We start from the raw sequence: 25,456 nt of genomic DNA, 5'->3' as shown, positions 1-25,456 counted from the left end.
TGCACGACCTGAGAGGCAGAGAAACCTCACAGGGATTACATTATGTGCCACCGCTGTGCACTTTGATGCAGCGAGAATGGAAAATCTACAGAGCAAAGCCGTGAATCAAGAAGAGCCCAGGAAAACACACATAAAGATACGCAGACGTACGAGTAATGGGAGGCTTTAAAGGGCTTTACAAAGTGTGTGTGTGTGTGACAGCGTGATATCTTTATCAACCTGCTGCTCACACACTGATTCTCTGTGAAATTAAGTCAACAAACTTTGTGTTGGAAGTTTTCCGTGGACTGATTTCTGTCTTCAGTGAGCGGCTCAGGTGTGCAGTCTGTGAAGATGAAGTGACACTTAAACTAATTTAATAATCACCTCAGCTCGGCTCCTCTTCTTGTGACCGCTGAGATTTAAAAATGTGTTTCACAGTGTTTGTGTGTCTGCCGGTGTTACAGATCATTAGCATCGTGTTCTCTCTTAACCAGCACACTGAAAGCTCACCTCAGTCTGTTCGTCTCCGTTTTCAGTGATTTAATGTTTGCTTGACATTTATATTTTGGCACAGAAGTGCCGCTCGGTTTGGTTTCAGGCTCAGTCTTTGAGTATTTTAAAATATAATTACATGTTAGTGCAGCAATAAGTACTTTGACAGTACTAGAGGGGACAGATGTGTCATGTCCAGCTGTTGGTAGTGTTGCAGAGGAGGTCCTCTCTGAAGAGCTGGAGGTCTTCAGGAGAGAGGGAGGGACGCTCCTGATCTGGTAGGAACTGGTAGACGTTAAGAGTTTGGATTGGGTGGCAGGCGTAGTTCACTGGAGGAGGTAACATGTCTGTATGAGGAGGTGCAGAACCGGAGACTACTCAGGAGCACTGAGATGACCGCAGCCTGTATCAGGAGCTGGGCAGCATGTTGAGTCAGGTATGGCCTGGTTTTACTGACCAGAGAAGGTTCGCTGGTTCATGACTCCTAAGTTTCTCGTTGCCCTGTTAGGGGCGAGACACAGCGGGTCGTTAAGGTGTGTGTTTTTCTTCAGCCGCACACCTATTGCAGCAAAACCGTCTTGTAGAACATCACGCTGTCGCGGGAAGACGCACTTTTTGATCCCACACACGTTACATCAGCCGAGCCGTGTCGTGACGCAATGCTGAACAAAAACTCATATTGTGTTCTGAGCCAACAGTTTGTATCTGTGTTTACTCTTTGAACCCAGACGCACACACACACACACAAACACACACATGACTTCTGATGTTATAGCTCTGGGTGTCAGCTCCCTGTGCGTGCGTGTGTGTGCACCTCCTTGTTGTGCAGCGGTAAAAAGAGGAAATATTCAGTTTAAAACGGCAACAAAAAGTAGAAAGTGGGCAGTGAAAGCGGTTGCAGATGGTCCGGAGACAGATACACAGCCATAGATAACATACCCATAGCCACATGTGACATCATGTGGTGAGTCACATGGTCTCTAAGTGTTTTTGTGTGGGATGATCTCAACCGCAAACTCCTAAATGTCTCTCATTGTGTCATAAACCACCGCAGCTTTAATGGGGAGCTGATAAATAGACAGTGGCAGCATGTGTGTGTGTGTGTGTTTATACGCATCCAAGATTACATACTGAATTGCACCGAATTATTTATGGACGTGCACGTGATCGCTGTGATGAGCTTTTCTTCGCCCGGGATGATGCATCATTCGAAAGAATCGATGTGCGCTGAAGGCGCAGCAGCTTCATTTCAGAGGTTAATTAGACGCATGAAATTACAGTCGTTAAAGTTTTTGAATGTTAAACTCATCAGGCGCTGGAATCTGCAGCATCAGAGACGGCTCCCGTGTCTCGTGGCCTCTCATCACGTATGTTCTGAAGAACTCAATGCACCCGCGGCCCTCGCACTGTGCCGGGTTCTGTTAATGACATGGCTGCACAAAGGAGCTGTCTGCTTTAATTATGGAAGAGTGTTGGGCTCATGGCTCCTGCTCCCTTTTCCGTTTCTTTGATATTTCCTCCTCTTCTTCCTTTTTTTTTTTTTTTACACCGCTCCCCTAATGTGGACTCTTTGATTTCCTCCTCCCCTGCACCGTGAGGAGAGTTGGACTAATCCTCTGAATCTAATGTGTCACCTACTCTAAGCAGGAATGAATAGGCCCTAGATTACAGCCGGACACTAATCCCATTTAGCCTCCACGATGATAGCTTCTGTTCTGGGCTGTGGCTGTGGCTGTGCTGTGGCCAGGCTGATTTAATGCATCTCTTTGGTGGGGCCCAGCTGTTGCACCTGTTGAGCCTCTTCCTTACTTTTCCTTCCTGAGTCCGGAGCTCATCGCTGGATCATTGACAAACTTCGGGAAGACGGCGAGGAATCAAGTCACCCCTAAAGATTAATACCAAACTTGTACACCAGGTATATTGGTCTACAGTTATTCTCACCTGTGAGGTCAAATTCATGAACATACCCTTAAACAAAGTTCCTTTAAGCTTTGACCACCAACAGAAGCAACTGAAATAGTAGATATGAAGGGCTCATTTAAAGACTTTGGTTCCCAACATTTTTTAAAACAATATTCTCAAGGACTGACGTTCAAGGTGTGGGGGATAAATATGATGAAATAAAATGACAAGACCAGCATATAACTAGATATAAAGTGCAAAAAAAGCTGAATTAGTGCCTGAAGTAACCTGAAGTGTGTTTCATGTCCAGTTACGTGACCGACACGAGCGTCTTGATGTATCTTGACGTGTGTCAAGAGGCATCTTTCAAACTCTGATCATCATTAAAGATATTTTGTATTAATTCTTTCTTTCTGTGCTGCCTGGTAGTAAATGACCCACGGAGTTGTGAACTGCTGGAGTAACTGCTCGTACATCACAGTGAAAAAAAACTCCTCTAATACCAAACATACAAGGCGCTACAGCGCTAATTTAAAACACAACTGCGCTGACTTCTTCATCAAAAAGATCGGGGGAAGACCCATCTGTGGGGATAGAAACCACAACAAAGAAAAGTTCTGTTCTCGTACAAACCCAATGCAATGCTGCTAATATTAACAGCATGTCTGACATGGCAGCCTTAAAAAAATGACTCGAGCCGGGACGTGATGAGGATAAACAGAGTCTCCAGAACGGCAGGGAGAGTGTATTTGTATAGCAAATTTTTATAAACAATGGCAATGCAGAGTGCTTTACATAACGCCCCGTGTGGGCTGAGCGACCTCGTATGGATCAACAACACATCTTGGACGTACATAGTAATGTCCTGAGTAACTGTGGGAACCAATGGTACGACTGTGTGTTCCTCTGAGAGCTCTGCACTGTTTTGTTTAAAGAAATCTGTGCGAGTCGAGCAGTTCAGCACTAATTAAGACTTACGAATTTGTCTGCTCGTTATACACATGACATATTGTTTATCCGCTCTGATGAACAACATAAAAAAATGCTGTAACATTTTCTCTGATTCAGATTTCTCGAGCCGCCTCCCTCTTCCCTCACCGTCCGTGCCCCTTCCTCTCTCCACCAACATGAACGTCATGCAAATACAGCGTCGAGGGCACAGAGCAAAGCTATTTGCAGCTTGACCGACAGTAAATTTTCCGTCTTGACAAGCCCTGTTGCATTGTCTTCTCCCTGTTAGCCGTGGCCTCTCTGTCCCCCCGCCACCCACCGACACTCTTTCTCTCTCCTTGAACCATCCAGCTGTGCCAGCTCCTCATCAACGAGGCTTTGTGTCCCTCCGTCTTCCTCCCCGAGTCTGTCTATCTTCGTCATCTCTCTCCTGATTGCTATCCTCCTCCTCATCCGTCTTTGGTGTGCGTTTTACGACTTGCCCGTGCAGTGAATCCAGCCTTTCACCGGGGACAACACGGCCGCCTCGGAGTGACACTATGAACGTGCTGTCACCCCCCGACACACAGATGGCCTGAAGGACATTTCCTGTACTTTGTGTGTGTGTGTGCCATGCACATGCATGTTTGTGTGAGTAGATACTTTTATCCACGGTTACATCAGAATTGATTCCTGATGTCATCGGCTGCATCTTACAGGCCGAGTGAAAGAATGCATTCAAAACCCAGAACATGTTTTTGTTTTTGAACATGAAACAGCTAAAATAGCATGAAGGAACTTTTTTCTTTTTTTTTACATCAGTTCCAGATGGGCAGTACAGATTCCTAAAAAGTGTTTACGTGTGTGTACCACTGTCATGCAGTGCCCCCTCATGTTGCTCTTAGACCACAGTGATGCCTTTACTGGCCTGCATCGCGGACCACAGACACATGACATGGCCGGCTGTCGCTGAAGGCGGCAGCTATATTTCATGCCGTGAAGTTTGTGCCTACGTACGTAGATGTCTCTTGGCAACAACTTGGCCCAACATTAAATGTTTATACTGATATACAGAAGGCCAGTGTGTTAATAAATACCACCGTAGAAGCCATTTTTAGAACTTTATTTTGAATTAATGAGAAGTTTATTTCTTCTGTTGGTTACTCAGTCCTCAATTCTCTGAAATGATTTGATAGTAGCATCACAAATGTATTACTTCTTATGATACATCATTTCCCCCTTTAAATTCCAGTAAGACACAGATGCACTGCAGCAGCAAATCATAAACTAACTATAAACAGTAATGGAGATATGGCAGCAATAATGACAGTAGTAGTATGTGTAGTGGACGTCATGCAGGACCACAGCAGCAGCCACGATCCACGAGAACCTGCTGGACGAGAGAGACAGAAACTCCAGAGAAGAAGTTTAGTTAGTGAGACATGAATGTTTACAGATGGTGAGAGAGAGAGAGAGTTTTCAGTAAAGTATTTTTAATAAATACCTTTAAAAAGTATTGCCCGATTGCCTGAAGCCTCGTCGAGCGTCCTCGCTTTCTTCTCTTATCTGTTTAGAGTTGCACATGTGCAGTACGGATCGGGCAACCGTGAGAAAAAAAACACACAAAAGTTTACGAGATAAGATGCAAGCAGGATGTGGGCGAAACCGCAAATGTTTGCCGCAAGGACGCTCTCAAAGTTTCTAAAAAAATGTTACCGGGATTGCCATAACGAGAGCTGGAAGAATTTAGTTTGCACGTCAGCTAAGAATGCTTTTCGTTATTTGATAATAAATAAAACAATTTTCATCGGTGGGAGTAAAAGTTGCATTCGGCCAAGCAGATTTTTGACTCAGTTGACCAGCTGGACAAGCGAAAAACACATTCATGTCGACCACTGATTGCTATCAGTTGTGATCATTAAGTTTTAGATATTAAACTGGGAGTTTCCCTCATTTTTCTTTTCTCAAACTATATTTATATTTTGTCCATCCTTCCCTCTCAGCAAAAGCAGCTTGCCAGCAGTCAACTGTCTACATTTAAAGTGTTCAGCCGCAGTACCGCTGTGGGCTTGTATGTATTTTTGGCAGCGCTCACAGCCAGACAAAGACTAAATGTAGTAAAAAACATACATTATACCCTCATACACGTTCACATATTGACACAGATTGCACACTGCGCTCTCCAAAGACAGACATGCATGTGTGATACGTCCGACTACTTTTCTCTATTCTTGTCCTGCTTGCCAGAGAAGTTTGTGTTCCCTCGGGGCTGCTGGCACTGATGCCGACGGATGGCTGCAGCAGTTTCACAAGATTTTCTCATCGTGTGAGTTTAAAAGGTGCTTTGGACGTTGGATCAAATTTACTACTTATTCTGACTAAGTGAGGTGGGTCAAGGTTAAGTGTAATGGAAGCAGGAGGTAGTGTGCAGGTGGCCGTGAGCTGGATTAGGAAATGGAGTGCCCTGTTTTCATGTGAACTTGGCAAAGCCATTGACAGGAGGTCTGCTTTATACTAAGTCACTACAGACTGATTTTGGGCCCTTTCCCACAGACGGGCCACGTATCCATCATGCAGAGTGAATTCTTGGCTGGCATTTTTGCAGAAATGAAATGAGTTCCCTCCATCCACCCGAGATAACCAAGTTGATCAAAACCATCGCGGCGTATCCTTCCCTTACAATCATCTTCTGCTTTGGCTTTACGAGGCTGTCCATCTTTAAAGCATTCTATTGTTAAAGGCTCTGGAAAGTTGGCTTGAAATATTAAAACAATACGTAAATGATATCAGAGTTATGGATTTCATAAAGCAGCCACGGAGACTGTGTTGTCAGGAGTACCAACAGGGAGGCTATGTACTGCACACGATGTAGTTTAAGTTTAAAGTTTTGCTGTCAGGCGGCCCCTACGCTCTCTTCAAAGCCACCAGACGAGACTCCTTTGGCAAAATCAGTCATTTTACTTTGAAGAACATGGAAGTTGGGTGAGTTTGTTGGCGTTATTGGGCGACAACGCTCGCAACAAAGGGCGTCAGGTGGCATTGACCAGTCCGACATAGGCTAACGGCTTCAGTTCTCCGTTGGAGAATTTGGCTCAGACTCAAAAGATTGAGGCGGAGTTGAAAGGTTTCACCTGTTGGGTGAGTTTTTTTTATGATTTGTTTGCGTAATTACTTTGTTATATAAATACCGAGCGAATTTAGATTGAAGCTGATATCTAATACTTTTTAAAATACTTATTATTATGTACTTAAGGCCTAAATTACATAGAAGGTTGCTGCGGATTTGGGTTTCAAGTGGCACCTCAAAGTATTTCTGGAGGCAATCTTAGCGTCTAAAATTGCCCACCAGTCCTTTGGTTGATTATAATGGGTTTTTTTGCTAAAATTGCTGGTGTAATTGGGGCCTTTGTACGTTAAGATGACACTTTGCAACCCCAGAGCGATCGCTCTTTATGACTGGCCTTGTTTAGCCTTGTATGGCTCAGTCTACATCAACGTCAGAAGACCCGTTTCCCTGAAGCCAGAACAGTGAGGCAGGATCTGATTTTTTTTTCCCCGTCCACCATCATTCATAGTCTTGACAGGCCAGTGAATTCCCCACACCCCTCCCAGCCTTTAGTTCAAAGCCTTACATTTGCCACCAGAGAGGGGGTGTAGTGGTGAACTTGGGGCCCACTGACAGATTTTACCCTCAAGATGTTTTCAGTTGAACGTCCTCTGAAGTGGGAAGACTTTTTCTGCTTCTGTTTTAGACTTCCTCAAGTCCACTGTGGTTATTTTATGTGGTGAGATCACGTTGGCGGTGCTTTCACTTTGCCATTTTTTTCAAGACACTTGGAGGAAACAGCGGAAACACATATCCTACCAAACAACTCTCTCTCTCTCTCGCAGCGAGCATCAAAGCCACTCCATCGGAGCTGTTGAACTTTAAAGTCGCCACGAGGGTTATCACGGTGACGCCTTGGCTGCAGTGTCAAGTAACAGTGCTACCCTTTGATTCGTACCAGCTAATGATCGTCTTCATTGTTGGCTTCAAAAATAGTAAAGGGAAATACCAAAGTTCCATTACTCTCTGAAATACTTCCCCATTACTCGCTTAAACGAGAGCTTGCGGTGAGATTGTTAAACCATCGTAAACTGTATCCACAAGGCAGGTTTAACGGTGTCTTTGAAAATGTAAAGATGTGGCCGTGATGTTGGGACTTGGTCAAATGGGCATCGAACAATCAGTCATGATGAGCGCGAGACTCGACCTTTGATGGATCTTATCAAAGTCTTCCAGGATGATTAGATATTGCTGTTTTTGGTTTGGTCTTTGTCTCCTTAAGTGCTTCTAAATCAGACTAGCAACGCATTATCTTCCTAAATTAAACCGCGGAGCATCTTTTCACCTTTTGTATTCCTTCCTCTAGTTGTCATCAACAGTTCTCGCACCTCGCTGTGCAATATTAATAATCATTCTTTACGCATTAGCGTTTGCAACCTCACAGCCTCGTTCTGTTTACTCGGAAAACCTGTGGTCGCTGTGTTGACAGGAAACAGGAAGTTGCCTGTTTACATCTAGCTCTGCCGTGACTTTATTGTTGCATCTGATGTAGCTGCCGACTCACACACACACACACACGTCGGTTTCAGGTGATTTCGACGATGGTGTGTTTGTTTGTAGGATATTTATAGGTCTGACTCTTGACGCTTGTATTTGTTGGTTCATCAAAGGTCGTGCCTATGCCTTCTATTCTGTCCCATATTACTTGACATTGGACCTGGATCAACACTGTATAAGATAGCTATCCAGTCAGTGCAAATATAGCATGAGCACGTGATCACGTGTCACAGTAACACTACTGAAACAGCATGCAGAGTTGACTGTATCATCCATAAAATGAGCTTTAATGGAGCTTCCCTTTTAAATTTCACTTTTTTATCCAGTCGTCATCTGTCGACAGGCAGATAAGTTGCTTTACTTTTGTAGGTCAGCCAGATACTGCAGGATTCATATTGGTTTTTGACAACCCAGTGCTGGTTAACCACCTGTCAGAGAAAACCGGTGCCCAGCATTGAGGGCTGAGAAACTCTCTCCCACACACATTATCTTTTCCCTCTCTCTTCAGAACAATCATATTATATCATTAGCTCGCTTTTAGCTCCAGCGGGAGAGCATCATATGACTGCTGATCCATTCAGGCTTTTTATTGTTTGTCCAGCGAGCTACCTCTATCCTTTTTTTTTGCCATGCACGTCTGCAAGGGGAAGAGCCCTCCAGCTAATTAGAGACTTGCCAGTGGAATTTCACTGCGACAAAGGAAGCTATTCATGTCGGCAAGATGGTGAAAAGGCCGCTTCTGGCAGCAGTGATAGCATTGCTCGGAGAGAGGTTAGCAAAATGAAGAGACTTGACTTTGAAGGCTTCCAAAGACACCCAAGCTCCGCGCTCGATGCATCCCCCCTCCAAGCTGGCCTCCCTGTCACACACTGTCAGCACAGCAGCTAAATACTTGACCTCCCATTTTAGCATGTTGTCTTCGGTGACTTGTTCTGGTGTTTGCGCCATATGTGGCCCAAAGCCCTTCAGTGACAGCGCACAGACGCGACCCATTTCACTTCACACCGCATCTACAAGCCCAGAGATCTCTTGTGTAAACTCGGGCTGCGACCTCCAGCCCTCGTGCATCGTGCAAAATGAATCATCTTTTGCACTTTCATCCATCAAACCGTGCGTCCGTCCACCCATATGTCTCGCCGCCCTCTCCTCTCTCCTCTATAGGAAAATAGATTCTTTATGTTGAGACGGGGGAATTCCCGCGATGTGGCATGCAAGCCACAGTTGTCTTTTTTCATCACATTTTCCACGCATGCCATCGAATGTACACTGTGTACAATGTGGATGAAACCCTCAGGGTTCCTGCGCCGGATGCAAAAATATGGATTTGAGTCATTTTTTCAGATGGAAAAAACATTTCTGTTCCCAAAATAAAATATAAAACAAGCACGCCTTCAGCCAAAATGTTTACCATTGTGTGAGCGCGTTTGATGTCACCAAAAACAAGCCTAAGAAGTATGGCATGCGACCAATGATTTAATATTATTTGTTCAATATGTTGAAGGATCTTCCTTTTTGGACAGTCCGACTACTGGTGTTACAGTAATCAGCTGCAATCCTCTGTCAATTATGATCACTGAGGATGTTTACTGATTAAAAAAAACAAAACAGACACGAGCAGACGGAGTTAAAATCTGGATAAATCGAAAGCAAGTCGTGATTTTAACATTTGAACTGAGAGGCTAATAAAAGCAGCTGACACGATGAGAAACATGAATTTATCTCCCAAACAGACGCACACAGACGTGTAAATAAAAATGTAATACTCGTAATAGATCACACAAATTATCACAGCATAAGTTCACAACATATTCATATGTTCAAGTCAGGCTTGACTTCAGGCGCTTCCTGTTAATTCATTAACAGCTTCCTCTTCTCCTCGCCGTGTCGAAGCACTTTTCTGTTCACCGTCATCGTTATAGATTTTCTCTCAGTCCGTCTCATCATCTGCTTCTTTTTCTCTCTCTCTCCCCGTCTTTGATGTCGTCTGTTGTGGTCAGCCGGCCTGCCGACGCTCGTGGGCATCGTCGCTCATGTGGAACTTTTATCGAGGCACAAACCACGAAGAGCTACAGAGCTGAAGATAAACTTCCTCTGCGCTTTCTAATGTGAGATACAGCTCCTCGTTTCTGTTGATTAATATGAACTGACAGATAAAAAACTGAAGTCAAAAGCCCTCGGTCGACTGTCGTTGGGCTGAATCACTGCTGTTTTGCATAAAAGCTGAATCCTGCTGAATTTTCTTCCGCTGCCAAGTCACTGAAGTTTCGCAGTCGCCACCCCGCTCTGTCAGTTTATGTTTTCACGCTTCAGACTGAAATTAATGACTACCGCGTGTTTTGTCTCCCTCCGGGCCGCCGAGTGACACTAAATATTGGCGGTCGAATTATTCTGTCCTTGTTGTGAATGATGTGGAAGAAAAAAAGAAAAGAAAGAAAGAAAGAAAAAAAAAGCATTGATGTTTAAAGAAATCGCGGAAACGCGCTTCGAATACGCGCTCATGCCAAGAGCCAGATGAGAGGAAGCGGTCTGATAAGAATGAAGCTGAAGCCAGAGGACGGTCAGCGAGCTTAGCCCTGGCTCCGTCCACAGGTAACAGACAAAATGTGAATTATTGAGGACATCAAGCAAAAATCAAACATACTTAGAGCGTGGAAACCTGCATCAGGATGAGACAGGTTAAATTCATTCAGAAGTCTGAGCACAATACAGAATTACTGTATCTGCATATGAACGCAGGTAACTTAGAAAATCATCAGACGAAAGCCTCTTTTGCTCTTCACACCTCAAACATGATTGGTCGACACTCCTTAGACTAAAGACTAATAGAGATTAGAGCCAAGGTAACTGTTTTTACTGTATTACAATAATAATAACTTTTAATTTTCAATGTTACAAAGTGTTTTACAAGGATTAAAATCTATAAATAATACAGTAATGATGAAGTAAATAATAGCAATGATGTGATAAATACTAATAATAAAACAGATAAGACGTTGGCAATAAAACAGCGTGCTAAAAACAATAAAATGCTTTTCTGGAATCAGAGTCAGCAGCCTCAGGTCGTCGGGTTGGGAGTCACTTTTAGTCTCGAGGAGTTGACCTGAGTGTATGAAAGGTGACTGGTGAAGTCCAAAACAAACAGCTGACATGACTTCTAATATTACAATAAGTTACAATAATCTCACCAAGATGATAAAAACATAATTTGTGTCTCAAATGAGAGCTCGGTGTCAAATATCACACGCTGGGTTTCGTATTTGAGCACAGGAATCCGAGATATTCACCTAAAGGTGTCCGACGTCGTGCAGCGTGCATGCCAACGGCGGCCGAGTTCCAGCGCTGACATTAAAGCCAGTAAGGCTACATGTTTCTGCACTCGTTATAGCATGACTGTGACGCAGGCCCGCGGATAAATGTTTGGCTTTCATGTCTGTCTGTGAGGTAAACAGGCCAAGTCTTCTGAGGCCAGAGTTAAGGGTGGAGAGAGAAAGAGGCAGACGAAAAGATGAAGCAAGTAAAAGTAAGCTGGAGGACGGAGGGGAAAGGGGATTTCACGGAGGGGGGCGGTGTCCTCGCTGGCCTTTGTACTGTACGGCCTTGTTTGTTTTCTATATGCTTCATCCCCTCCCTTCCTCCTCCCTGTCGCCCTCCGCCGTCTTTCTCAGCTGCTCACCCGCCCTAACAATCCTCTTTTTATTTCTTCCAGGGCGGAGACGAGGCGGACCACACAACGCAGGAGGCCTGGGGAAATCATTAACCGCACACAAACACACACAATATGACTGGTAGGTCCTACCTCTCTCCACACATGCGTGTTTACACTTCGCAGACTCGGCGCTGTTTGCTTAATGATTCATTATCTCCGTCTCCTGTGCTCATTGTCTTAATTGTGAGCAGTGATTTTTGTCACATGCGACGTGCTTTGAGCCGCGAAGCTTCGGTGACATCCTCTGACGAGCTCCCGCAGGCGTTACGAGGTCATCACTTCCTCTCTCGCTTTTTCAGAGTTCCAATTTAGAAACTTTTTCAACTCGTGTAAAAATGTGTCGTCCGCAGCACAGCTGTCACACTTCAGATGAAAGAAGTTCATAAATATGTTGATGCGCTCGCTCGTCTGGGTCACCTTGAGTCATTACGGTGCGCTCACAGCGGTGTCGAGCTTCTTGAGCAGCGTTTTATGTCTTTATTGAAGCGTTATCAACAGAGAGATTACAGGAACATACAGAGAATAGATGTCGGACCAGGGGCGGTGCATTTCATGGTCATCACCTTACAGAGGGTGTAGTCGGTGATATGTCTGTGATGATAATGTCTCTAATGACAGTGACACGGTTAAAGTGTTCAGTCGTAGTGGAGCTCAGTTTGTTGTTTCTTTGTCTCAAACATGAATTGTCTTCTTCGTTACATGCTTCTCTGTTTCTTTAATATATTTTGTGGTTAGAGAACTCTCAGCCTGCAACTGCATTGTCTCTTCTTCTCCTCTCCTCTCCTCTCCTACCAAGAACTGGACTAAGGTCCTGATTAAGACCTGGACTAATGATTAGACTAAGAACTTGATTAAAGACTGGACTAACAACTCCTTTCCTTTCCTTTCCTTTCCTTTCCTCTCCTTTCCTTTCCTTTCCTTTCCTTTCCTTTCCTTTCCTCTCCCCTCCTCTCCTCTCCTCTCCTTTCCTTTCCTTTCCTCTCCTTTCTTTTCCTTTCCTTTCCTCTCCTTTCCTTTCCTTTCCTTTCCTTTCCCCTCTTTTCTTTTCCTTTCTTTTCCTTTCCTTTCCTTTCCTTTCCCCTCCTCTCCTCTCCTTTCCTTTCCTTTCCTTTCCTTTCCTTTCCTCTCCTTTCCTTTCCTTTCCTTTACTTTACTTTCCTCTCCTCTCGCCTCCTCTCCCCTTTTCTCTCCTTCCCTTCCCTTTCCTTTCCTCTCCTCTCCTCTCCTCCCCTCCTCTCTCCTCCTCTCTCCTCTCCTCTCCTCTCCTCTAGCCTCCTCACCCCTTTTCTCTTCTTTTCTCTTCTCTTCTCTTCTCTCCTCTTCTCTTCTCTTCTCCTCTCCTCTCCTCTCCCCTCCTCTCTCCTCTCCTTTCCTTTCCTTTCCTTTCCTTTCCTTTCCTTTCCTCTCCTCTCCTCTCCTCTCGCCTCCTCTCCCCTTTTCTCTCCTTTCCTTTCCTTTCCTTTCCTTTCCTTTCCTCTCCTCTCCTTTCCTCTCTTCTCCTCTCCTCTCCTCTCCTCTCCTCCCCTTCCCTTCCCTTCCCTTTCCTTTCCTCTCCTCTCCTCTCTACTCTCCTCTCCTCTCCTCTCCTCTCCTCTCCTCTCACTGCACAGCTGGAGAGGAAGGGAAAGCACATAATTGTGGTTTAATCCCGCTCTAAGTCCCGGCAGCATTAGGGAGGCAGCAGATAATGCAGAGCAGCTCGGGCAGAGTTGTTTGGACAGATGCTCGCAGAGAGAGGTTTTATTGGTGGAGCTCACGCTGGACCAAAGGGGCCTGGTGTCAGTCACAGGTTCAAGTGCTGCATGTGGGAGCTGAACACAGGCCATGCTGAATTAATTGCCACTGTGGCCACACATGGAAATCCCAGAAGAGCAGCGAGTCTTTGAGTGAGTCTCACGCTGGAGCTGATCGCTGCGTCTGGCTGTCAATCAGACGTCTTCGGACTAAAATGAGCTGTCGTCAGCTGCATCACTCCAGCTTTGCTTGTGTGCCTCGATCTCACAGGCTGTAAAGAAGTCACTGTTACTGCTGTAAATATTTGCCTCGTGTCATAATTGTTATGATGCTGTCGTAAATAATTGACATGCAGGGCGGCGACCCCTGACCGCCGTGAAGTAAGACTGAAGGAAGACTAAAGACTGTGGAGTAAGACTGAAAGAAGACTAAAGACTGTGGAGTAAGACAGGTTGGCTGGAGTTGGAGTTCAGTGAAGGTTTGTCATTGCACACGTGGTGTTGCTACATAAAACGTCTCACAATTAATTGATTTGTTGTTGAGTTAAATCTGGTTTTAATGTAGCAAACAGCTGATCAGACTGATCCTCGTCATTCAAATGACCGTGATCGCGTCATACAGTGATCAGCATCACATTAATACACGAAACAACGTCGTGTTGCTCAGCTGAAGTTCGAGATCTTTGCGTGTCCTTCTTCTGGTTTTCTGGTTTGGAGAACTGCTCATCTCATGAGATCGGCATGAACCTCATATCCACATATTGGTAGCGGATGGACGCAGTTACTCGAAAAAAATTGGGTATTTGCAGCACATCTGGATGGAAACACAGCCGGCTGTGCAGTGAGTGAGAATGACAGTATGGAAATCTGCTGTCACTGCTGATTGACACCAGCAAAGTTCTAAACTTCTCATTTCTCATATTCTCGAAGTACAATGTAGAAAATCTTTAAGTTGCGTTACCTGAGAAGTTAAGCAGCTCCTCGTTTTCACGGCGCTGCCAGCAGCTGTCGCTAATTAACATTATTTCCAGGGGTAACCTGATGGCGGGATAAAATTAAACTTAGCTTTGATCAGGTTTGGGCGTGCCACATCAACTGTTACGTCAACTTAAGGACTCCCCCCCTGATCAGGACATCCCCCGTTAAGCATCCAATATATACAGCTCGCTCGCTTTAGCCGTAGAATATTTAGCAGTTGCTCGAGAAAATGCAACTCTATACTTTGTGTCAGGACAGAGAGCGTGTCAGCCATTAAAGTGAGAAGCCTCTGTGATTCATGATGCTTGTAAAAGCTGTGAAGCGTGCTCCCTTCTCGCTGGCTGCAGCGGTGACCTTTGGAGACACATCCAAGCCGAGCTTTTCTATCAGAGTGCTCCCCGCTGGACAGTATCTTCACGCTCTTTGATTAAAGGGAAGGCTGGTGCGTGTGTATATATGTGATTTTTCCACCGAAGGAAGGAGAGACTTCGCTAATGGGGAAAGAAAATGGTTGGAGGCGGTGGACCCGGGTACAGGGGGATATTTTAGAAGGTGTGTTCAGCTCCAGGAAGTGAGTCTTTCAGAGCGGGGACGGGGGGGACGGGGGGTGCAGACATTAGACACTTCTGGGTTCAGGGGTTGATGTGCACATGTGTGTGTGTGTGTGCATGTGCATGCATGGAGGGGTGTACTAAAGCAGCAGTGTGTTCATGTGAGTGTGTGTCTTTAAGTGGGAGGCAGGCGGGGTGTTAGGCTGGGGCACAGGCAGGCGGAGAGGTGGGATCAGTCTCCCATCACTGGGCTAGAGGCAAGCTTTCTTAACACCTCATAAATCTCACCTGGTGCTACAGGACGGCTGCTGACATAGCTGCTGCAGTGCACACACACACACACACCTCAAACACACATGTGCAAACTGTGTAGCATGCACATTTTTTTAGTGGGTGCATGTTTTATGCAGCCGTGTGTGTATATATAAATATATATATATATATATAGTAGGTTTTATGGCGCACACACACGGTAAAGTCAGAGCAGCAGAGTCAGTCATGTCAACAGCAGCCGCCAAATGAGAAAAATAAAGTCGATGTATAACGTGTGGGAGTAATCTATCACATTTCATCCGTCTCCTTTGACGTACACGAGAACAGAGCAAAGTTAATCTTGGCAGCCTCGTAGATGCCCCCAATCCAACAACACGAAATAATTCTGCAGCACAAGCACCTCGAGCACGACTAATCCCTCTCCATCACAATCCACCGCTTCACTTCTGTCTTTGACATTAGTGTCAGTGTCTCAGTCTTAACATAGTCTCTGAGCAAAATTGCAGCCCTGTTGTCAGACTGTTTCTGAATTTAATGTTGTGTTTGTCGAGACTGTTGTCAAGAGAGAGAGTCTGTAGTTATGAAGCCATTGTGGCTCGATGGATACGCGTCTTCTTCAGCTCTATTGTGTTTTTGTTCTCAATAATTATAACGTTTTGTTTCTTTAACCAATAATTCCCATGAATTTATCCGTAGAGCTCAATGACACTGTAAAGAATGAGTGATGTAACCTGGAGGTTTCCAAAGTGCCGTTTTGAAGCAGCGCTGGCCGTCGTCGTGTTGGATGCACTGCTCCTGTGATATCGTGGATCATCCGTGGACCTGAGGCGGGCTGAATGACGCCAGGTTGCTCTAACAAGCCACCTATGACGACACCCACCTGTCAATCAAAGCGTCCACGCTCTTAATCCTGCATAACTTTAAGCATTAATACAACCTGAACAGGTTGGACACTTAACGGTAAACTGAACATCTTTGTGTATCTTTGTGTCGTTGATGTTTGACACTGCTTTTTCCGCGGTCGGCAGATGAATAGACGGAGAACACGTCTGTCATCTGCAGCTCTCATGTGTACACAAAGGCTTTTCACTGTTACGTCTTTTGTTTGTCTTTAACTTCTGTATGAACACAGCCTCGGGGGCTCTTCTGCTCTGAATCACTAAAACGGCACATTTCACGCTTGATTAAAAAAATAATCTGCCTCTCCTCCGCTCGTGGGAAATTACACCTAATCACTGTTGTGCTCTCTTATTTTCTTTTCCAGTAAAAAAACGCAGCGTACTACTGCTGACATCGAAGCAAATAACACCTACAAACGTATATACAGTGTGACTGCAGCCAGGCTGTTACCGCTGTGTGACTTCAGAGCGGCAGGTTTGTTGTTGAGACGGGGAAGTTGTGCGTAGGAGGGAGTACAGTACAGAGCCAGAGCCCATTATCCATCCCCTGAACTCAGGTACCTTTCTCTCTATCCGTCGGCGGCTCCACAGGTGGCTGAGTGCACATGTACATGCTGTCTCCTCCTCTGACCTCATGTGTTCTTTGTGTGGGTGTGTGATGATCACTTACTTTCACCTGAAAGCTCCGATGTCCTTAAAAGACAGCGCAGGAGCCGAGGCTGGAGCGAGATTTGGATAACTGGTTTAATCGGGGGAACAAAGCAGTAAAAAGTCAATCCTGCCCTCCTGCTTTCTGTTTTAGACTCAAGAGAATGAGCGATGACTGACACACACACCTGACTTTAACGACAGGTACGCTCATTCACAGTGGAACTGTCTGCCCGAGGCGTCCTGGAAACGGTCTAGCATTCACCGACAGAATCTTTGTGAGCTGCCGTCGTCCCCGCAGATGTTTCCTGATGTGATGTCATCGCGGGCTAAGACATGAGCACTCACTTTATTTCCCCCTCATCACTAAAGTGTTGAGAGGACAGCGCACGGTGTGACTGCCACTCTCCTTCTCCATCCTCGCGTTCACATGACTCTGCAGAACACACACATGCCTGTGAAGGTTTGAGCGGTAACGGCAGAAAAAAGTAACACACACAAATATACTGCACATAACTATGAGCGTAATAAATAATCATTTTATATCCTTAAATCTCAAAGTCAGTTTTAGCTGAGCCTTAAATATGTTTAGGCCTCATGATATAAAACAAAGACAGGGAGCTGCAAACGTTTCTCACGTTTGCTCGATGGATGACAGAAACAGTTAATCGAGTATCAGAATGATCTGTCAGTCGATTAATTGACTTGTTCCAGGATGATAATCGTCGCGAGGAGACGTGCACGGAAGAGAAAACATCACGCTGGCTGACAGGTCGACTTATTTTCAGCCACCAAACCAAAAAAACATGAAACAAGAAAAAATGGAGTCACACTTCACTCTCTTATATTTTTCTACTGAAAATATAAACTAAAAAAATTCAGTATATAAACAAACATATTCAAAATAAAGCAAGTACACATACAACATGCAATATTTAACTTAATTAACTTCAATCAACATCCAGTGAAACCTCTCACACATCCCATAAGAGGTCAGCTGCTGAGACACAAAGGACTTGATATATCACATTATATTATGTTTAAATAATGTTTTAGAAATAAACCTATTCTGTGTGACTAAAAGTTAAACAAAGAAAACAAAGTGTTACAATATTGTAACAGGAGAAATAAGAAAAAAAAAAAAAAAACAAAAAAAAAAAAAAAAAAAAAAAAAAAAAAAGGACGGTACAGTTGAAAGCACATGTGTTCTGCGTCCTGATTAACTAAGGGAGTACTGTACAAAATGCTGTAAAAATGTGTATAAAAGTGTGTGGTTTTAGGAGTTTTACGGCCTTAAAACATGTATAATAATTGTAAAACTTACTTCGCGGATTTCGTTTATTGCGGGTTATTTTTAGAACGTATCCCCCGTGATAAACGAGGGACCACTGTATCACATTATATTATGTTTAAATATGTTTTAGAAATAAACCTATTCTGTGTGACTAAAAGTTAAATAAAGAAAACAAAGTGTTACAATATTGTAAAAACGGACAAAATATCAGTACAGTGCATATACTTCATAACTTTGCTGAATATCTTCTGCTTTTTATCGGCGTGCAGTTCAGCGCGTGTCCACAGTAACTTGTGATCGGAGGTCAAACGTCGACCACACTTCATTTTCCTGGAGCTAAAAAAGTTTGAAGTCAAACAGAAATCATGGAAACTCCTCGTATGATTTAAAATGATGTCTAAAAATAAAACAGAAGGAGTCAGAGTAAACACATGCAGAGCTGGGTGGAGGGTGGTTGTTGCCACAGTGCTGTGTGTGTGTGTGTGTTTGAAGCGTCACTCCTCCAGCCTTTAACAACCACACACACGCGGGGGAGCTCGGTTTCATCAGCCTCAAAGTGTCTCTGCTCTCTGTCAGAGCGTTATCAGCTGAGCTAACTAGCTGTGTGCTGCCGCCCTGTCCACAGCTCATTGATCACCGGCTCCCCCGCTGCTCGGCGGCTGTTTGCTGGCAGCGCGGAGGGAATGGTTTCCTGGCAAACAGAGCGGGTCGCGGGCACGGGGAGAAAGAGTGTGTTCTGTGTGTGTGACCCGAGTCTCGACTCTGACAGGCGTTCGCTTAATGAGAGATCGAATACATTAGCACAGAAAGTACACAGTGCCGACCCCGCAGCTGACCACCTCACTCCACCGCCGCTGCTGATGTTTTGGAGTGAGTGTGGTAATTCGCAGCTGTCACACACAAGTGAGTTCTGTGGCAGTCCCAGACCAGACTCATTCATTTTCCTGCGGCGTTTTGACTTGTATTTGGGGATGTCAGCTCCCTCCAGTGCCGCCTCGACTTTCAGATGCTTTCTGTGGCTCTTTTTTTTTTTGTGCCTTCTATTTCAAGAGCGGGGCAGCATTAATGAGCTGTTATGTTAGCCACTAACAGTGGAGCCTTGGCCGCATCGCTCCTCTCTGTGGCATCATGTCAACATGCGTACGGTAAATGTAACCAAGCTCAAGGTCCCACGGTTTTTATGAGCTCACTGCACTGCTGCTATGTCCTGTACTCTGTCAAAGGAGAGTAAAATATACTGCAGCACCGTGCCGGACATCTGGAGGGTGAACAGTGCTACAGTATATTTCATCCAGCATTAAAGGATACAACTGCTGCTGTTTTTATTTCAATACATCCAAAAGAACATTCAGCAGAAACGTTCCAGCTCCTCTACCCCGTCTGTGGCACTCAGCCCTTCGGCACATCGCTTCGTACATAAATTTAAACTTGCCAAACCTCACAATTTTTATTTCCCTCTTCCCGGTTTCCTTCCCGGAGTCACAAATCTCCTGAATTTCTCCAGATTTGTGACAAATTTTCACACCGTTTCACTGTCTCGACCTGATTCTGCTGGCGTGTAACTGTGGAAATACGCCGGTCACGGACACGATGTGTCACATCAAGCAGGGCGGAGTGTGTGTGGGTGTGTGTGTTTTTACCTGCTACGCTTCAGCTGCTGCCGTGTCGAGGGCCAAATTACTATTCTGTATCCCGCCTGTAACTTTTATTCTTCTTCTTTAATCCTCCTTAACTTTGAGGTCACGATGTTAGCAACACGTATAAAGCAGTCAAAGTTTATATAGATGAACTAGTAAATGTATATTTAGTTTAAGTGTTATACTAAAAATAACGGGGCCGTGTAGTTTGTTGTAAAAGTTCACAGTGCATAGTTGTTGGGGAACTATTTTCTGCCATGGATTAGTCCACATGTGGTGCCCCAGTGAGTATTTCCAGGAGTAGGACGGTGTGTATGTGGGATTAACTCAAAATAAACTGCAGTGTGTGTGTGTGTGTGTGTTCTTGGTCACCCGGTTCAACAGTGTGTCTCACTGGAAGATGTATCAGGATTTGGATGAACACACACACTTGTTCGTTGATCTGTTAATTGTTGGTTTTGGTTTTTATTCTTCATCACCTCAGCACGCGCGCTGATCGCCGCGTGCCAGGATCCTCGCTAATAATTTACGCTGCAGTAATTATTGTTTGATTTGTTTCCAAACAGAATCCCTTTGAGGTCAGAGGCTCAGGCAGTCATCACAGCTTTCACTCTGCGAGTGCGATCACGTCAGATAATGAGCTGGAACAAATAAGCCTCCCTCCTCTCCTCCCTCCTCTCTCGGCCTCCCGCTGTGGCACCGTCGAGTGTAATTGTCCACGTCCACTCCTGGGCCTCGAGTGTCGGCTCCTCTCGCCTCCTTCCTCACGCACTCGACATCATCTCGCCTCGCGAACAGAAACACACTGACGCCGTTCAAGCAGGAGCGCCGCGCTTATTACAGGCACCAGACTTGGAGGGGACCCAAAAAAGTGACTGCTCGCATTGTGCGCCTGTTAAATGTGCTTATGTGCGAGTGTTTTTAGCATGTGTGTGCGCGTTTCTTCTGAAATGTACAATCCCAGAGGACTCTAAGTATGACAGAATGTAAATATTCACACACTGTATTTTATCCCGAAATGGCATGGTCAGGAACAAATATTGCGTGTTTAAAGACATGCAGGCATAAAGAAATCCTTGTTTCGCTGCCAAATCATGTTGCAGGTCTTTCTCCTTCTGTTAGATTTTTTTTTTTTACATGTCAGCATGTATTCCCCCCCCCGCTCTCCCGTGTATACAGTATTTCACCCGGCCTTGGCCACCACCGATGAAGTCGAGCACGTGCAGGCCGATCAAACGCCCACGCGTGAGCGGCAAACAGCGGCCTGGCCATTGTCCCATCAATCAGCTTGTAAATGTCATTAAAAGGATGTGGGACATGGCAGCTACGGGACGGATGAAACATGTCGACTTTTTATCCCGCACAGTGGGATTCAGTGGGAGGTAGAAGTTGACTCCTGGCCTGTGTCGGTTATATAAGCCCGAGCCTGGTTTCTTTAACTGGCAGTTGGGGCCTAATTTCGGTTTGCAGGCCTGCGTCTGGTCAGTCGGGCCACACGACGAGCAAGTGTTTAAGTCCAAGCTCGGAAATCTGATGATACCTGCTGCACTGTAAGAGGTTAAGGAGTTCTTCTGAAATTTGGTATACAGTTCATTCTGCAGCGATGTCCGTTGTTATGTTTCCATAACAAGTGTGTATTTCTGGCAGCGGGGGCAGTTTAACTGAGGTTATGGCTAAATTCCCGATGTTTTGGAAAAAACAGAATATGAATCGAAGAGGACGCGACATCGATATGACGCACAGATAAAAACACAGATGATCGAGCGCAGATAACTTTGATACATCCTGACGTTTCACGATTCAAAGATGATTGAATCAGTCGTTATGAACTTTGTTTAAACCTGACGGAGATCCAAAGAAGTCTTTTAATAAACCAAATATGTCAGGATACATATAGGTGGTTTCGAAACAAAGCTTCAGAAACCTGCTGGGAGACGTGGTGGAGTTTAAGAAGATGAATGGAACAACTCCTGCCTGGACTCAAACCAGCGACGTCGAGGCCGCGTTCCCCCTCGAGTGCTGTGCTGGTTTTATTCTGCGTGACATAAATGTTTTGTTTACAGTAGAAACAGAAGGTGTGTTTGAAAAATGTGTTTCCATCGGTCTTTATCACATCGTAAAAAAAAAAAAAAACTCCTCTGCATTCCACATTTCCACCGTCGACTGCCTCAGAAACAGTTCTGACATTTTTGCAGTCAGAGGCCTGATTAGTGGAGTATCCAGCAGTGCTGCTGGAGCTTAACGGCAGATTTCACAGACTAACTCTGCACATACTCAGACACATTCATACATGCCACATATAAACCACATGTACTCATACCTAATGATCTGGATTATTAGAGCCCACCCACAGCATGAGTCTGGTCCACTGTCTATGTGTTTGATCAGCTAATTACCACCATTTCACACACACACACACACACACACACACACACACGTGTTGGCTGGTTTTCTGCAGGAGGCCGCTGGGCTTCAGCTCCCCTCCTCCTCCCCCTTTCCCCTCCCTCCCTATTTCTCCTCCTTTCTTTATTGCTGTCCTCGGAGCAGCCTTGGCAGCTTGTGAGTTATTGAAATAAAACAAGGTCTCTGAGAGATTGCCGGGCATCAGCACTGAACTGCAGTGTACATTTCAGGATGGAGGGTGAAATATGAAGTCGGAGGGGTTTAAAACCGGGCAGCGATTGTGCACTTACAGGCGCTTATTTTAAACGCCGCTACTAAAACTTCTGCTAAATCCTGCAGTATGTACGCTCTGACCTTGATCCTGTTTCACTGCTCTCTGAATTTTAACAACGAGGTATGAGTCAGCAGTTACCAGTTATGTGATATTATTTTGTTGGTGTGCTAGCACCTTGGGAAGCCAAGGGTCTGACGGACAAACTGAGGTACAGACATTCATGCTCCCCAGAAGATGAACCTGAAATACAGACAGAAAATCAGAGCAAGAGAGAAAAGACGACCGATGACACTGAAGTCTAACTATCAGCATTATCGGCGGACTGAATGACGAACAAGCCATCTGTAACCACACCCACCTGTCAATCAAAGCGTCCACGCTCTTAATCCTGCATAACTTTAAGCCTTAATATAATGTGAACAGGTGAGTTGTATATAAATTCACCCTCAGTACAGTTGTCATGAACGGGGAAATTAGCTACGACTAGCAGAGCCAAAATGTTTTTTGTACCAGGCTGTAAACATGTTTATTGGCGTGGATTGGACATGGGGGACTTATGGAGACTGACTCACTTCTGGAGCCAGCCTCAGTGGACGTTAGAGGAACTGCATTTAGTCTGTTTTTCATTTTTTGTTACATATTCAGCACCTGTGTAGATTCTCTTAAACCTCCATCAGGATTTATCGCAGTAGCTTTATTTTTTTATAAAAACCGGCAGGACTAACGTCATCAGCCTGACGGCACTTTGTTTGCACGACTAACAGGAAGACTGAAGTGTCTATCCGTTAACACAGGCACGTCGGCATCGTGAGCATAGAAGCACGCTGATGTCAGGCAGCAGGTCACAAAGATCTTCGAGCGTGAGGAATCTCGTCTTCCTCTTTTCATTTGCCTCTTTATGTTTTTCCCGTCACATCACCACTCCCTCCACCCCCCTCTCCTTTCCGGGCTTCCTCTCTCCTTCATTCTCCTCTGCGTCGCAGCTGCTGCAGGAAAAAAAAAAAAAAAACGAGGCACATTTCCTCTCTGCTGATACCATAATCGATGATTGCCCTGCTCGTGGTTATCCATACCGCTCCTCTGCTGTGCTCCCTGACCAGCGTCGGGAGGGCGGGGGGAGACCATTACCACCTTGGGAGCTTCCTGCTCGGGGAAAAATTATCAGATTACCTGGCAGCTGAGCCGCTTTGTGCATTATAGCCTTAAACTTTAACCTGAATGAGCAAAGAAAACAAACTGTTAGTCGTTGTTTCCTCACCACGGGGAGTCAGGACTCCCTTTTTTAATCTTTCCTGACAGATTTCCTCGTTTTAATACGCCATCATTCCTCTTGGATTTAAGAGCTGGTTTTAATGTCGTCTGGTGTGTAAAAGTAAACGTCCAGAAGGCCAGAGCTGGAGTTCCCCCCTTTCCTGAGGTGGCCGTGCTCTGCTGCTGCTGCTGCTGCAGCTGTGTTTACTTACTCCATATAAAAGTGCAGTTTAACATTTCCTTAATTAATCTCAGCCCGTATAAAAGACAGCTAAGGAAGGAACGAAACTAGATCGTGTACCCAAACCGCACGGTTAGCTTTCTAATTTGAGCACATCATTAGGACTTTTCTTCACTATCTCGCCGTCTTTCCGCCTCCAGATCATCGACCACGGTCACGCATGAGCGGGCCGAGCGGATGCAGATGGAAAGCTCTCATAGGTGGCCCGTGATAAAGTTCCCACTACAGGCTAAGTGTGTGGTTTTTCTTCAAAAAGCCACAGAAAGAATAAACTTCTCATTTCCTGCTCTCCCTTCTTTTCATTTTTAGACGTACATCATCCGCGTTGCGTCGCCGTCCCATCTCCGCGTTTATCGCCCACCCCATGATCGCCTATCGTGAAATAACAGTGGAGTAAAAACACAGTGAGTAGGTGTGAGCGATGTGTTTTGACACAGCCAGTCACTCTTTGGCAGCTGTCCTCTGCGCACAGCCCAGGTCTGACGTTCGCTAATATGCTGACTCCAGCACTAGTGTGTTTGTCTTACTGTCTATTACAGGAGGTGGGGTGTGTGTTGGTGTGTGTGTGTGTGCGTGTGGTGTGTTGGGTGCACAGACGCATAACAGATGCAAACCTCTATTGCCCAGGCAGAAAGGCCAGAAACGGGTGCCAGGAACCTCAGTAAGCTTTCAGAGGTGGGTGGTCGGGGTATGTGCCCGCTCTCAGCCAATCGGCTCGCAGCTCCACAGGAAGTTTGGTTTGGAACACGTGTGTTGCGGCAACAAGGGAACTGAAGGATAACGAACAGAGAGGAGGAGGAGAGGAGGAGGAGGAGGAGGAGGAGAAGACGTCTGAGCAGCTCAACCCCCCCCCGAGAGCGCCCGACCTCTTGCAGATGCGATGACATAATGGCAAGGCGGATACTTTTACACAAGTTTGTAATAAAGGAAGGAGGTGTGAGATAGTCTTCGAGTCTCCCCCGGGGCTGGGGGAATACTTGCACGGATGCCCAGACAGACAGATGAAAAAAAAAAGGAAAGATAGAAACTTATCTGCGGGGCGTGCGGTGAGAGATTTAGTCTCACCTTCCACGAGCAGCACATTGTCACACACCGAACAAATGTCTCTGGTAATGTTCCTCCCCACACTCCTCTATGTCAGCCTAATGGACCTGCACAGGATAAAGCCAATCCCTAAGACACACACAACACACACACACACTAAGCCACCCAGCGACTCTTTAATCCGGAACGAGATTGAATGACACAAACCATTATCATCCCGCCTCAAAGGCGTCTTGCTTTTCCTGCAGGTGATGCACGCCTCATGCATTTGCATGGCGAAGTAGCGGCGTGACAAACGCATCCTACGTTGTCGGAAAGAGGGTGCGTGACGTACGGGGTCATGGGAATGAGTTTTTTCTAGAGAGACTGCAGCAATAAATAAAATAAATAATTTGCGAAACACGTCCCGTCCTCGGGGAGAAACAGACACCGTGATATTAACACCAGCTTCCAGGTTGGATTTATAATAAAGATCGCGTTTCACTTGTGACAAAAGGTTCAAAACTATATACAGCGTGTTTTCTCCGCTTCGTCGTGTCAGCCGCTTAAATCGGATCAAAACAAAGGCTCGGTATCAAACGGCCGTCTGATTTGCTGCCCTAAACGAAACGACGC

The 25,456-nt window shown here is 45.4% G+C and overlaps 1 protein-coding gene across 8 annotated transcripts in view; it reads left to right on the top strand.

Moving 5' to 3' along the window:
- Nucleotides 1-25,456, top strand: part of LOC104929205 (thyroid hormone receptor alpha-B) — a 188,901-nt gene that overhangs the window by 100,716 nt on the left and 62,729 nt on the right. For all 8 annotated transcript variants that reach the window (XM_027289788.1, XM_019277736.2, XM_027289789.1 and 5 more), the window contains one exon: nt 11,616-11,694. The gene's annotated coding sequence lies outside the window, so the exon portion shown is untranslated. The remainder of the gene's footprint in view (nt 1-11,615; nt 11,695-25,456) is intronic.

This window comes from Larimichthys crocea, chromosome XVI (assembly GCF_000972845.2).
Source record: "Larimichthys crocea isolate SSNF chromosome XVI, L_crocea_2.0, whole genome shotgun sequence".
Lineage (NCBI taxonomy): Eukaryota > Metazoa > Chordata > Actinopteri > Sciaenidae > Larimichthys > Larimichthys crocea.
Note: the sequence above shows the minus strand (reverse complement) of the source record. Positions and strands in the feature narration are given on the sequence as shown.